This window comes from Cetorhinus maximus, chromosome 22 (assembly GCF_964194155.1).
Source record: "Cetorhinus maximus chromosome 22, sCetMax3.hap1.1, whole genome shotgun sequence".
Lineage (NCBI taxonomy): Eukaryota > Metazoa > Chordata > Chondrichthyes > Lamniformes > Cetorhinidae > Cetorhinus > Cetorhinus maximus.
The window spans coordinates 65,255,808-65,269,289 of record NC_135900.1 but is presented as its reverse complement, the minus strand read 5'-3'; the positions used below and the strand labels follow the sequence as shown (position 1 = coordinate 65,269,289).

At 42.7% G+C, this 13,482-nt stretch overlaps 1 protein-coding gene across 1 annotated transcript in view; it reads right to left on the bottom strand.

The window, feature by feature from the left end:
* Positions 1–12,537, bottom strand: part of prickle1b (prickle homolog 1b) — a 194,401-nt gene extending 181,864 nt beyond the window's left edge. Inside the window, exon 1 of the mRNA XM_078568443.1 lies at positions 12,244–12,537. The gene's annotated coding sequence lies outside the window, so the exon portion shown is untranslated. The remainder of the gene's footprint in view (positions 1–12,243) is intronic.
* Positions 12,538–13,482: the final 945 nt, after the last annotated feature.

The following is a 13,482-nucleotide window of genomic DNA, read 5'->3' as shown; positions in this document are numbered from 1 at the left end:
TTAAGGTCTTCTAGAATGTAATGAGATTTCCAGCCTTGACTACAGGTTGCTGTTGAACTGGCTTTGCAATTACTTCATAACCGGTACAAAAAGCACATGAAATGCAACCTATTAATCAGACAACACAAGCAGTTAGCTCAGTTGAAGTCTGGCAAGCAGACTGGAAAGCCTATCTGCTGGAGTTAACTCACAAGTACTTAAATTTAAAAATGCCTGCAGTTTTTTTTAAATATAAAGGACATCGATCAGTCTGCTTGAGTTGAAATTCAATCTGATGACCACCCTCCGTCTATATATGGTTATATGTGTCTTTCTCATACAGAACAGATGTACACACATCATTCAGAACTGCAGAATGGTGTCAACATGAGACAATCGGTTTCTATCATGAATCTCATATCGCTTGAGCTATATGGAAAGAGAGATAAGTGTGGGCTGATGGTTTCAAATACTGAGCTGTTTGGAATCAAGATTATGTGGGACCCTGTATTAGTTTAAAAAGCGCAAACACTAACACACACAGATAAAGATAAACATTTCACTATGTTGTACAGCTTGAATGTTAATCTGTTTTATCTTTATTTAAAAATATACAAATTATTAAATGTATTTTCTATATGCTCCTAAGATTGGTCAGTGAACTTTACCATTGGGTAGTTGAGCCATAAATGTCCAAAAGTTCCTGGTCTGTGTTGAGTTAGTTAAACTGAGGGGGTATGGGGTTTACGGTGGGGTTGGTGTGGGGGGGCATTGCACTACAATGATCTCAGTATCTGTTAGGGAGTAGACAAATCAGACATGGTTCCTGACTGATGTCTAATGAGACTTAGTGATAGAGTTGGGTCATGCTGCGATGCTCACTTCCTCATGTGATGGTCAAGTATCCTGCCAATACTCATATTCCAGGCTTTACATGTGAAGAGCAGTCGCTTGGACAGATTCATACCCCTGGAACCATACCCCAGCAGCCAGAGCTCATGAAACCATTCTTCAGCAACTACTGCCCTTGGAATCATACCCCAGTAGCTCTTGCCCATGGAACCATAACGCAGCGGCTAGTGACCATGGAACCAAACTACAGCAACCAACATTCATGGAGCTATGTCCCAGCAGTTAGCGACCATGGAAGCATACCCAGTAACTTGTTATTTGTATATTAAATGAGTGTTTAATTATACTCAGGCACTTGGCATTAACTGTGGATTCCCTTGTGTTCTAATATATGGAACTGGTTGTTGAGTTTGAAAGTGCATGCAGCGTTTCCCAGCATGAGCCAGTATCTTCAGGAGGTGGGAGAAAAGCTCTGAGCGAGAAACAAAAAAGTTCAGACTGGGTGCAATAACTTGTCTGAGAATGATTTTCACTCATCAGAGCTGCATCACTGTGTTTGAGTGTTCATGTTTCAATCAATTCAAGTTCAGAAAACTCTTTTTGGGAAAATACACCTCTTGCTGGATCGATTCCAGCTGAGCTGAAAACTTTTTTCCAAGTCCAGTAGCTATTTTTCTGGAACTGACTGGAATTTTAAAAAGTTAAATCCAAGCTAATTTTAGCTATTTGAAAGGTGAGGCCAGAACCTGTGAAGAGTGGGGATTATATAATCACATGCAGCAAAATAGCTTCATTTACATTAAGTCTCATTCTTGAAATGTGTTTGGAAATGTTCTTTGGCTCATGCTCAGCCAGGCAACGCCAATAATTCATTTAATCGGGAACATTTTGAGCAAACGCTAGCCAGAATTGAAAGGGCATGACTGCGAAAGAAGGGACGTGGACCTCAGATTAAGTGATGGGTGCAGGGTAAATCTGCTCTGCATGCAGAAATCTTGTAGATCACAAACAGCCGGAAAAGCATCTCTCAGCCAAAAAGACATGACGGTCAGGAAGTGGACCAAAAGTGGGTGAAACTGATCCTCTGAGTGCTGTAAATCAGAAAGTCAGACATGAATTGTAAGGCTAGCCTCTAGTGCGTAAACGTTAGAGCAACTGTAACAACAGAATCTTGTTTCTGCACAGCACTAACCCACATATCTGTAACCCACAGCAAGCGGCAAGCATGTCTGCAATATTATCCAACAAAGCGTGGTGGAGACAAAACGATCTGTGGCAACATAAAAGAACTTTGTTTCCTCCCTAGAACAAGGGAACAGCCTTGAATTCCCTTAGATCCTGGGGCCCAAGAGCAAGAGATGTGACCAACAATACTGTAGCCTCCTGTACCTTTTTTTTGGAACTGATTTATATTTTCATAACCTCAGGCTCAGTAAACTCGTGTGTGAATCTACAAAGGGTCTTAAATGGTAGAAGAGGTAGCAGCTGCCAGGTGAAGCATTTCATCCTAATTCTGAATGGAGGCTGTGACTCCAAATTCCATTGTCTGTGAGGAAAATGTTGTTTCTCTTGCTCCCTTTGTTGAAAACGATCAATAATCAAAAGTGTGTGTTTCAAACTCTATTTTAAGTGCCATGGTGATTTCCTCCCTAATTAGTTTCCATGTTAAAGCTGTTTTCCATTTAGATTTACCCCCCTGACTGATTGGAGGAAAGTTGAATGCACAAAGGATTCAGTTTAGCTTGCATCTCATCTCATCATTTGGAAACGTGATTAAGTGCCGGCAAAAGGTAGCCAAAGCTATAAAATGTGTTACTCCCACATAGGCAGCAAACATATAACATGTATCTTTAATGTACATAGGTTTTCTTTTTCTAGGCATAACCTCTCCATGTGTTTATTGTGCTGCGCCCAGATTGTGGCACACTAAATTCTCCCTCCACGTACACCTTCCCACCCCTCTGGGCAAAGGCGTTTTTTTGTTGCTTTGCTGCCAGTTCGTATGGCTAGGGATGTTAGCCAGCCATCGTGCAAATTATTCCTTTTGCAATATATGTGAATCCTGAAACAGAGTTCAGCCTCACACATAATGATTAGTGCTGGGGAAAAAGAAAAAGGCATTTCTCTCACAGCCACTAACACACACCCCGGTTTATGCACAGGACAATTGTGGAGCCTGGACGGATTGTATCGCCTTCTGCACACATGTTAGTAGTTCAAAGGTAGTGGTATTGTTAATGAACTCCTAATCCTTAGAATGTGAGTTCAAATCTCACAATGAGAATATGAATTGAGTGGAAGTTACCATGAAGTAGTTGGACTGTTGTTAAAAACCCAGCCAATAACCTTAGGGGGAGTAAACTGCTGTCCTTACCTAATCTGCCCTATCCAGGACTCCAGTCTTAAATCAACATGGTTAACTCTTCACTGCATTCTGAAGTGTTGCAGCAAACTGCTCGGTTGCTACAATGCTGCAATTCAAGAAGGCTTAAGCTACCTTTAGTCCAGGTGCCACTCGGGATGCGGTCAACATGCCATCAGGCTCCTATTGACATCCTAGGAACTGAGCAAGATATTTATGCCCAAGCCCAGTGCATATCCCATCCATCACCAAGACTGCTGGCAGCAGATTTGGAAATCGTCGAGAAGAGAGTGGAAGATGAAGCTGCCTAATTTGTTGCTGAGGAGGGGAGAGTTCAAATCTCTGCACAAGCAGCACAACAGAACCATTTTTCTGAATGTGTTTCAGAAGTGAAGTTCTACTGAGATATGAAAAAGCTTGATCGACTTGTGATCAATTCTGGGACATGTGTGTTGCGTGCAGCGCACACGGGCAGCTGCCACCGCTTTCACCTTGGTTGAGCTCCAACTGGTGCAGCAGTTGGGATTAGCATCAGGACATGGCAAATCTTGACACCTCACCTCAAGTTGTGCTTCACCTCTCTTTACATAGATGATTGATCAACTTCAGCCAACAGTGCCCCTACCCATGATGATCAATTCACACAATATTCTGAAAGAAGCACTTGCCTAGTTTATGAAAATGGCTCACGAGCACAATTACAAACTATTCATTTCCTCTCCTATCAATTGAGTACACTCAATGCATTTGGATGGCACCTCATTTTGCCACTTGCAGTTTGAGGGATACATTCTTTCAAACTGATATTGCCTGAAATGGTGAGGTTTTGCTGTTTGACACAGGTTCAGTTAAACAGCTTCTTGCTCAGTGGGTGAAAGAGGGAGGGAAAAAATATAATTCCTCAGGATTGGAGCATTCTCACTTGTAATTTCTCCTCTTTCCTCCAGATAGCCCTTTCTACATTGCCTCTGCTTCTACCCCCTGCCAACTCCACACCCAACTGCCTTCTGAAACTTGCCAGGGAATAACCTCTTGCTGTGCTGTTCTCTACAGCTGACACTAATTTAATACTTAATTTATTGACCCTGTAAGGCCCTTTCAGTTGACAGATTAAATTTTATGCAAAAATGTGGCAGGTTGACCCAAGTCAACCTGTGACAGCACTGTTCATTATGAAGATGAATAGTCATTTTCTGTGCAGACACTTGATTATAAAATGATTTACTCTCAGACATCTCTGCTACTACCAGAACTCATTAGTGCAGGGATGCTACAGAGGAGTGTGATTTATCACTTCTCACTTTCAAAGGCAACATTGTCTTGCCACATTATTTTGTTTTTTAAAGTGGAATCAGCTGTCTGTAAATTTAATTATAGAATTAATCCTGAGCACAGACAATATTAGTCACACCTTCCCCCTGTTCAGCTGAAGTTGCGTCTTGTTTCAATACACCTGAGAGCTCGCAGGATTATCAGGCTGAGTCTGATTCAAAGGTTGAACATTCATTAACCTGTCCATGTTATAGTTTAGTTTGAAAGGTGCAAAGCCTACGCCACAAAACACGTGGTGCTGTCATTCTCATTGCCACGGTACCAGAGGTATAGAGTTTACCCAACGAGCTCGAGCTGTCAGGGCGAGACCCCTAAACTGAGGTTTGGCTGGTTTCTAAACACAGGTAGGGAGGGAGGGAAATTTGCAGGCTGATTCTCTGTGCCTCCTAGTGGACAAATGAGAAAGAAAGGAAGATTTGTATTTCTGTAGCGCATTTCGTGACTTCAGGCTTTAAAACCGATGAATTATTTTTTGAGTTGTGGCTGCTGTTGAATGGTACGTAGTGCAGAAATCAATTTGTGCCTCGCAAGATTCCACAAAGAACAACGCGATAACGACCAGATAATTTGTTTGTTTTAGTGGTGTTGGTTGAGGGACCAGGAAGTACTCTCCAGGAGACCAGGAAGAACTTTCCTTCGAATGAGCGCCAATAGATATTTTACATCTACCTGAGAGGGCAAACTGGCCCTCAGTTTAACGTCTCACCTGAAAGGTGGCATTTCTGACAGTGCAGCACTCACTCAGTACCACACTAGAGTGTCATTCTAGATTTTGTGTACAAATTTCTGGATTTAAGAATGACATTAATGGATTCCAAATCTCTAGGAGGAGATTTTTGCCTCCTTCTCACCTGAAATTGATGTATGGATTGGGAAGGAAGGACATAATAATTTTCCCAGTCGTTCAGTGACTGTGACAAGTTATTTATTGAAGTGTACAGACCAGGAAGCATTTTTGTATGCTCTTTGTTGTCTCCTGTCCCAGCAGATCTCAATCCCAAGGACTCTATGATTGGCCTTAGCTGTCTTGAGTTAAGGAGAGGCAGTTTGTACAAAGTTCTAATTCCCGATTGCGATTGAGTGACCACAATGAAAGTAAGTGCGTGTGTATGTGTGTGATTGGATGCATGTGCATATGTGTTTGTGTGTTCATGTGCATGACAAAAATGGGATATAGTGGTGATGCACCTAATGCTGAATAACTGGTGACACTCAGCTGCTTTGACACCGGGTGGAACTTAATCCTTGTTTGCCTATCTACTGGCTGCAGAGCTGGGGGAAACCTCACCATGGCCGCTCTGCACCCCACCCCGCCTCATCCGATTTAGTGCCACTCACACACTTAACTGGTCAGAGTCAGGGTCCTCATCACCCTAATGGGGAGTTTCCTGCCTGCGGGAGCTGCCAGCTAGTCAGAGTCTGGCAGTGCCACAGAGAGAGGTGGCCACTGATGGGACTGCAATTGGCCCAGGTTGCAGGTTGTGGAGCCCCAGGAATAATGTAATTGAAGTGGATACGCTGGTGTCAGGCAGGGAGACCTGGAACAATGTCTGACTATCAGGGATGAGAAATTTCTTCTGTTTGGCAGAATTCCGACTTTTGGATTTGGATGAATTTTTTTTCCAGTCTCTGCCAACCTTCAGCTGCCGCCTCTGCCTCCAATGCGGCTAAAGCGGGGAGAGAGCGAGAGAATTGGGAGGCGGTGGCGTAGTGGTATCATCACTGGACTGGTAAATCAGAGAGCCAGGGTAAAGCTCTGGGATCCCGGGTTCGAATCCTGCCATGGCAGATGGTGAAATTTGAATTCAATAAAGAAAATCTGTAATTTAAAGTCTATTGGTGACCATGAAATATTGCTGGTTGTCATAAAAACCCATCTGGTTCACTGATGCCCCTTTGGGGAAGGAAATCTGTCAATGTGTGACTCCAGACTTACTCTCTGAAATGGCCCAACAAGCCACTCCTTTCTCAAGGGCAATGAGGGATGGGCAATAAATGTTGGCCCAGCCAGTGACATATCCCACCCCCCGTCCCATGAGCAAATTTAAAAAAACTCTGGCAGTAATGAGATTGGGGTGTTGCCAGTTGGCTTGGACCTGACTGTCATCACTCATCTCACCTAAAGGGTGTGCACTGTTGCTGGCTGCTAGGTGGTACCACAGAGTTTGACAGCCCAGGTGGGGCTCATGGCAGGGTCCCGGAGCATGCTAGGTCAGGAGATTGGGGGAGCAGACCCTTAATCTCTGTGGGGTTCAGCAGGCTGGGACAGTGGGGTGCAGAGCCCGAGATTCTGTGGAGTCTGGCAGGCTGGGCAGTGTGGCAGAGAGCAGAGTCAGGAGATTAGGGGAGCAGAGCATGAGACTCTGTGGGGTTCAGCAGGCCAGGGGTGGGGTGGGGTCATAGCCTTAGCCTCCATGGGGTTTGGTAGGCCGGGAACAGAAGGGGGAAGCAGGGCCTGAGGCTCAAATTTTTGCTAAGGAGGTGGGCAGCTTGAGTTGGGAAATTCCATATCTTGCTGCACCCGTCTCATTAGCAAGGCCCCCAAATGGCACAATCTTCCCTCTGGGGGAGGTGGGTGCAAGATGTGCTGGTTAAAAGACCCACCTCGGTTCTCTGGGACTTTGTCCTAGTTGTATTGTGACATTTTTGACCTTCCAGCCCTCACATCACATCCCCTTCACCACCCCACCCACTCCCCATGTCACCCCAGTCCAATTCATAGCCCCCCCCATCCACCTTCATTGCCCTTTATAGCCCCCATGTCAAATTATGGCCCCCATAGCTCCTTATAGCTCCCATCACAATTTATGCCTCCTTGTGGCTCTTCCATGCCCATTCATCCAGCGTACACTATGTACAGAACCAATAAGCCACATAGTAATAATGGCATGTGTGGAACTGCTGAGAAAGAAACACCCATTCAAAAATTTTCTTTCTTCTGCTGTTCCTACAACTCTATAGAAGTGTCAGATAGATAGACCCTTAAAATATCAATAGCAGAATGTTCAAACACTTCATACTTGAGTATTGCTGTAAAAAGGGACATGTTGAAGCTTTTTGTCTTGCACTCATCAGGACACTTTGCAAGAATACCATTATAAGGAGAAAAACAATTTATACCATATGGGAAGAGAGTTCCGATTGGTTGGCAAGTGGACTCTAACTGGCAGAAGCATTGCAATGGGGAATGCGCCAATTGATGGTCACTGATGGTTAGCTGCCAAGTGTTGTTTGAAACTTAAACCAAGCAGCTTGACCCTGATCAGTCAAGGCGTTGCCCTGAGGAATGAGTCAGCGAATGGCTGCCACTCATTCCTCAGGGCAATGCCTTGACTAATCAGGGTCAAAATGCCTTATTTAAATCTCAAACAATGCTTGGCAGCTAACTGTCAGTCACCATCAATTGGTGCATTCTCCATGGCAATGCTTCTATCAATCAGAGTCAACTTGCCAACCAATCAGCATTCTCTTCTCATACAGTATAAATTGTTGTTTCCCCTTATACTGGTATTCTTGCGAAGTTTCCTGATGAGTGCAAGATGAAAAGTTCCGACATGTCTCTTTTTTCAACATTACTCAAGTTCGGTACTATCAAATGACCACTTCATACTTTTTAATCTTGCACAAATAAACATTGAGACATTGACAAAAGAAATCACAGAAATAAAAATTTATTATAACCATTTAAAGATGTCAACCAAGCAAAATCCGACAGTTCTCTCTGGCTGTCAAAATGGAACCCCACTGAGATATTCCTTTTATGAGTCTGTGCTCTCAGCCTAGCCTCATTATGCATGAGGACAGGTGTCAGAAATCTATTAGTAGAGCTGGGTAACCTCATTATGCATGCTTGGCTGAGAGTCCAGACTCATAAGACAATTTTCTCAGCAGGCATTCTGTTTTGACAGCTGGAGAGAATTTATTGATTGACTTATTTAAGTGTGATCTCTGTTTTCAATGGCTCAGTGTTTATTTGTACAAGATTATAGTGCGAAGTGTTTACAGCCTCTGTTATTGATACTTCAATGGCCTGTCTGATTGATACTTTTATTGCAGGAAAAGTAGTTTAGAGATTTGTAAATGGATGTCTTTTTTCTAAGCAGTTTACTATGTGGCTCATTGGTTCTGTACATAGCGTATACTGGGTAAATGGGCATGGAAATGGGATTGAAGGGCCATGTGTTGACATGATGGGTATGAGGGACCATGGGGTGGGTGAATAGACATGGAGGACCAAATTCTGGCATTGAGTTGGCATGGGGGCTATACGGGCCACGGGGAAGGGGGGACATGAGTTCACACTGAGTTGGAATAGAGGGCAGAATGGAAGTGGCATGGAGGAGCATGGCTAAGCCCTTTTGAATTTACCTTTCTAAAGCATCCTGAATCCAGGCTATGGTTCACAACTCCTCTTGGGTCGTGAACAATGAGTCATGGAGAAGCTGGCCTGACTCCACAAAGATTGCAGGGAGCTAGGAAATGCCCTGCAATGGAGCTGGCCTGGTCGGGAGTGCAGGGTGCGAACTCACTCACTCGCTCCCTGCACTCTTATTCCTGTCCCAGTGAAAATTGGGGATGAGTGCAGGAATCCTTGAATCAGGTCCTGCCCGCCATTTTTAAATGGCTCCCAAGTCATTACGACTCTGCGAAAATCAGGGCCTGAGTCTCCTTGGTTTTCAGCGTGGGGGAAGGATTGGGCCTGGGGGCGGGGTGGGTTTGGGGAGAAGGGTTGCTAAGTGAGGGGGCGTGATTGGGAAGAGGGGTTACTGAGTCGGTGAGGGGAGCGAGTTGGGAAGAGGAGCTGCTGAATGAATGAGTGAGTGGGGGAAGGGGCATTGGGAAGAGGGGAGTATGTGTGGGCTGGGGGGAGAGGGGTTGACTATAATGTGTCGGGGGTTGAGGAGAGGGGCTTCACTAAGTCTTCTGTCACCAGGGAATATGGAGAGCTTAGCTGAAACCTACATTTGAATATAAAATAATAACATTTTACAAAAATCCGTTTATTACAGTGTATATTATACCTTTTAGAACTAAGCTTTGGTTTGCCCTCACTTGGCATCTGCTATTTTTTGTTTTCTTTTGTAAACTTTAATTTGCACATCGTGCATTGAAATAATTATCTACTTTAAAAACACAGATTTTCATATTTATATGATGCATTGTTAAACGTGACACCTGAATGTTAATAATTATATACTGAATGTTACAATGTTGCTTTACTGCTGTTCTCTTTTTACTGGCGTCTGGGGTCATGCTAATTTTCAAGATTTTTATTTTGATATATTTGTTCACAGGGTGTGGATGTCACTGACAAGGCCAGCAATTGTTGTCTATGTTTAATTGTCATTGAGAAGGTGGTGGTGAGTTAAAATGGGGTCACATTGGACAATAGTTTGCGAAGCACTGCCAGAGTCCTTTACTTCATTTCGCATGTACATAATCCAGGAAGGTCATGTTCTGTTGTTAATATTACAGGCACTAGCTGCATGGAAAGCTGAAATGCTAGGGTCACTTTGGTGATTTGGCACAAATGCATTGGTCCACAGTCTTGAGAGTAATATGAGGTAAACAAAGGGAAAACTAATGTTTCTACCCACAAGTCTAATAACTCCACCTATTTGAAGTAGCCTAGAAACATTTGCATTTCACTACAAATCATAAAAAGTGCTATAATTACATAATTCCTTGCCACAAAAAGATTTCAGACCTTTTTCACTTTCACTACTAATTATCAGCCCTATTTTTGTCTCCTGCCACTCTCACCCCTGAACTATAAACTATAGTTAATATCCTGTTTGTTGCCCACATGACAAGTCACCAAGTTTGAAAAATATCTAATTGTATCAATGAGACATTTTGATGATGTGTTAAGGTTCTGCTTAAGTTCAAACTTTTCTTTCAAATATAAAGTTACAGTACTTTAAACAAAAAATATCTTTTAAAAGCTTGAATCATTTTACTTTGAATATACAAGGGTCTTTTAACTGAAGCTGCCAGATTGTGCAGGTTGAGTTTCTTCCACTCATTTGAAAGGACATTTTAATACATTAATTTTCCAGTAGAGGACCTGTGTGCTTGCTTGTGTTATATGGCATTGTTTCACAAACCTGGTCTTTCACTCCCTTTTCCCCTCATCTCCCTCCTCTTCTAGTTATTATAAATCACAAGCCTGGAACAAGAAGTACTACTTGTTGCAAGGATTAACATGATGTCAGAATATGAAATTCATTGGATTACTAATCCTTTCAGGCTTTTCTGACAACAGTTCCAATAGGAATCACAGTGGTTCCTCCCGGCCAATTAAGTTCTTGCTGGAGAAAAATTGGATTAATTTTTGCATTGAAGAAACTAATTGTTGTGTTATGTCAAACGCAAAGAATCACAGCTAGAATGGCAAAGAAGAAAGCAACTATGTTCTTTAAGGAAATATATACATTCTTAAAAAGCAAACAGGATTTGACACTGACCTTAAAATCTTCAGTACAAACATAACACGCTCCTTTCTTCGAGTGATTCTGCCCCCTACCAAGACTGAGGTGTTTAAAAATAATTTTCTATACCAGCAGTGTGAGATATTTTAATTCTCTCTGATCCCTACTATTGGTACAAGAGAGATTTCTGTCTTTAAAGATCAGGCTTGGTCAATTTGAGCCTACAGTAAATTTGAAAACATGTTGTATTGAACCCCAGGCAGTCAGCTTGATAAATGGTCAGTGTTTAAGCTTACAATCTCTGGTGGGAGTAAATATTGTCAGAGAGAAAGGGCTTGACAAATATTGCGTCACCCTTTTCAGAGCCCGTTTAATTCAGGGAGCATCAGTCTGTTCTTTTAGTTGAAGCTGACTGCTTAATTCCAAATATATCCCACTGTCAAAGAAATAGAAAGGGAACATAAAATTGAAACAGACTGTAGGGAGGGAGAGAGGGAAATGCACTCACTCTCCTTACATGGGGATGAAGAAAGAATCACATTGATGATAATGGCGAGAGGGCCGAAACCTTGACATTTATGGCTGAGGATAATAGAAATTGCCGGGACTCAATAGAAAATAACCACTTGTCACCCAAGTGACAGACAACAGCTGCTTGCACATCTGGAGTCTGGTTCGGGCAAACAGTTCAACTCTAGGCAATCCAGGAAAACGCCAACAGCACCTCAGCCTACAGACCTTAACACATCTGGGTGCAAAGCACCTCGAGTACAAAAAAGTCACCAAAAAAAAATCTTGATAAATCACACCATTTTGACAGATTCAGCCTTAGATTAATATTACACAGGTATTCAATTTTCCAGCAACACTTTGTCTCAGCTATAACAGACTGATGTTTTCTCAAGAGTGCACATTTCAAAAGGAAGAAGTTCAATATTGCAAAAATAATTGGACATTCAGCAAAAACAGTCAACAAAAGTCCCTTTGAAACTTTTAATATTAAACCTATGCCTTTCACAGCAACAAGTAGCCAAAGGGCACTTCCCTTTTACACTTACCCTCCTGACACTGTTAGAACTCATTATGTCTGTGAAGGAAGAGTGACATTAAACACACAGGAGGCTGACATACCACAACCGTATTCAAATCATCTGCTGTGATGAACTGCAAATGCCAGACTAATGGAAACTGATACAACTTTTCTGCTGGCACTGATAAAATTCCTTCAGCTATCAGAGAGACATCAAAAGAAAACAAAATGGTAGAAAAAAAATCTCAGAGACTTACTCCAGTCAAGTTGACATAAGCAGGGGGGCGAGTGAGTGAGAGAGAGAGAGATCAGTTAAAATATTCCTTTAAAAATCGATCACAATCGCATTTGCTCTGAAGACTTTGGTCCACAGTTGGGTCGTGTTGCTCCCACCTCAAACTAGGTGGGCAGTTCAGCATAGAATGTCTGGAGACATTTTTCAGGATGAGTTTTGAAAAGGAGTGAGAAAGTGCTTGATAAGCTTTCAGCAAGCTGAGTTTGCTTCAGGGACTGGAATAATCAGGCTCTCGTTCTGACTCCCTCCCTATAATGATCTCAAGCTTTCCTGAAGACTGAAATTACATTAACATCACTGGCTGCCTATTGGCTGAAACACCAAATCCCGTCCAATCCAAGGAAGCTGAAATAACCAGTTAGAAAGAAAACATGGAACAGGAGCCCATCGACTGGAATGGTTCTCCTGTTTTTTTTAAAAGGATAAGTTTCACATTGCTATGCCCCTATGGAACGATCATTTTCCCATGTCAGTGGAATACTTTTATGATTAACTGTGTGGCAGGGATTTTTTATCTGTGCTTTGTGCCTCAGCGATGCGTGAAAGATCTCCACTGCAAAATTCTTTAATAAGTGATGTTAGTATTTCAAGTGGTGCAGGGATCAAACATATTGGCCTGTCAGTTTGCCAAGTCTGCGAAATTTTTTCACATTTAGTACCTGACGTTAATGTTAGCCTGCCAATCTACACCTACACATTTGATAGAAAAGTTATTTCCTTACCAGTTTACTTCGCTCTTTCTTTCTAAATGTTTTGAATCCTTGTTGCACAGAGTCCAACACATAGCAGCTATCTTCCTGCATGCTGCTGAGATGACCGCTGTCCTATAAGCCTTAAGGCTAAGTGTGGCTGGGTTATTCAACCATGGAGGACAGCAGAGCGCAATCTACCCTCACCAGAAGTCCACTAACACACTATGCTGCCTGAAGGCGCTGCTGAATAATATTTAGGAACAAGTACCGTGGGTGGTTTTTGTTTTTCATCCCTAACCCGGTAATACTGAAAGGAAACTGAGGTCAAAATTGGGGGAAAGACACATCCCAGACATCCCGAGATTCAGGTGACAGCTATTAACCCCTGGCCTTGTGGTTTAAAATGGGACCAGGTTAACCAGTTCAAATTGTTGCCTTATAATCACAAGGCATATTTTAATTCTAACAAAACACCATGCAGATGTGATCGGAAGCCATTCTCTTCAGCC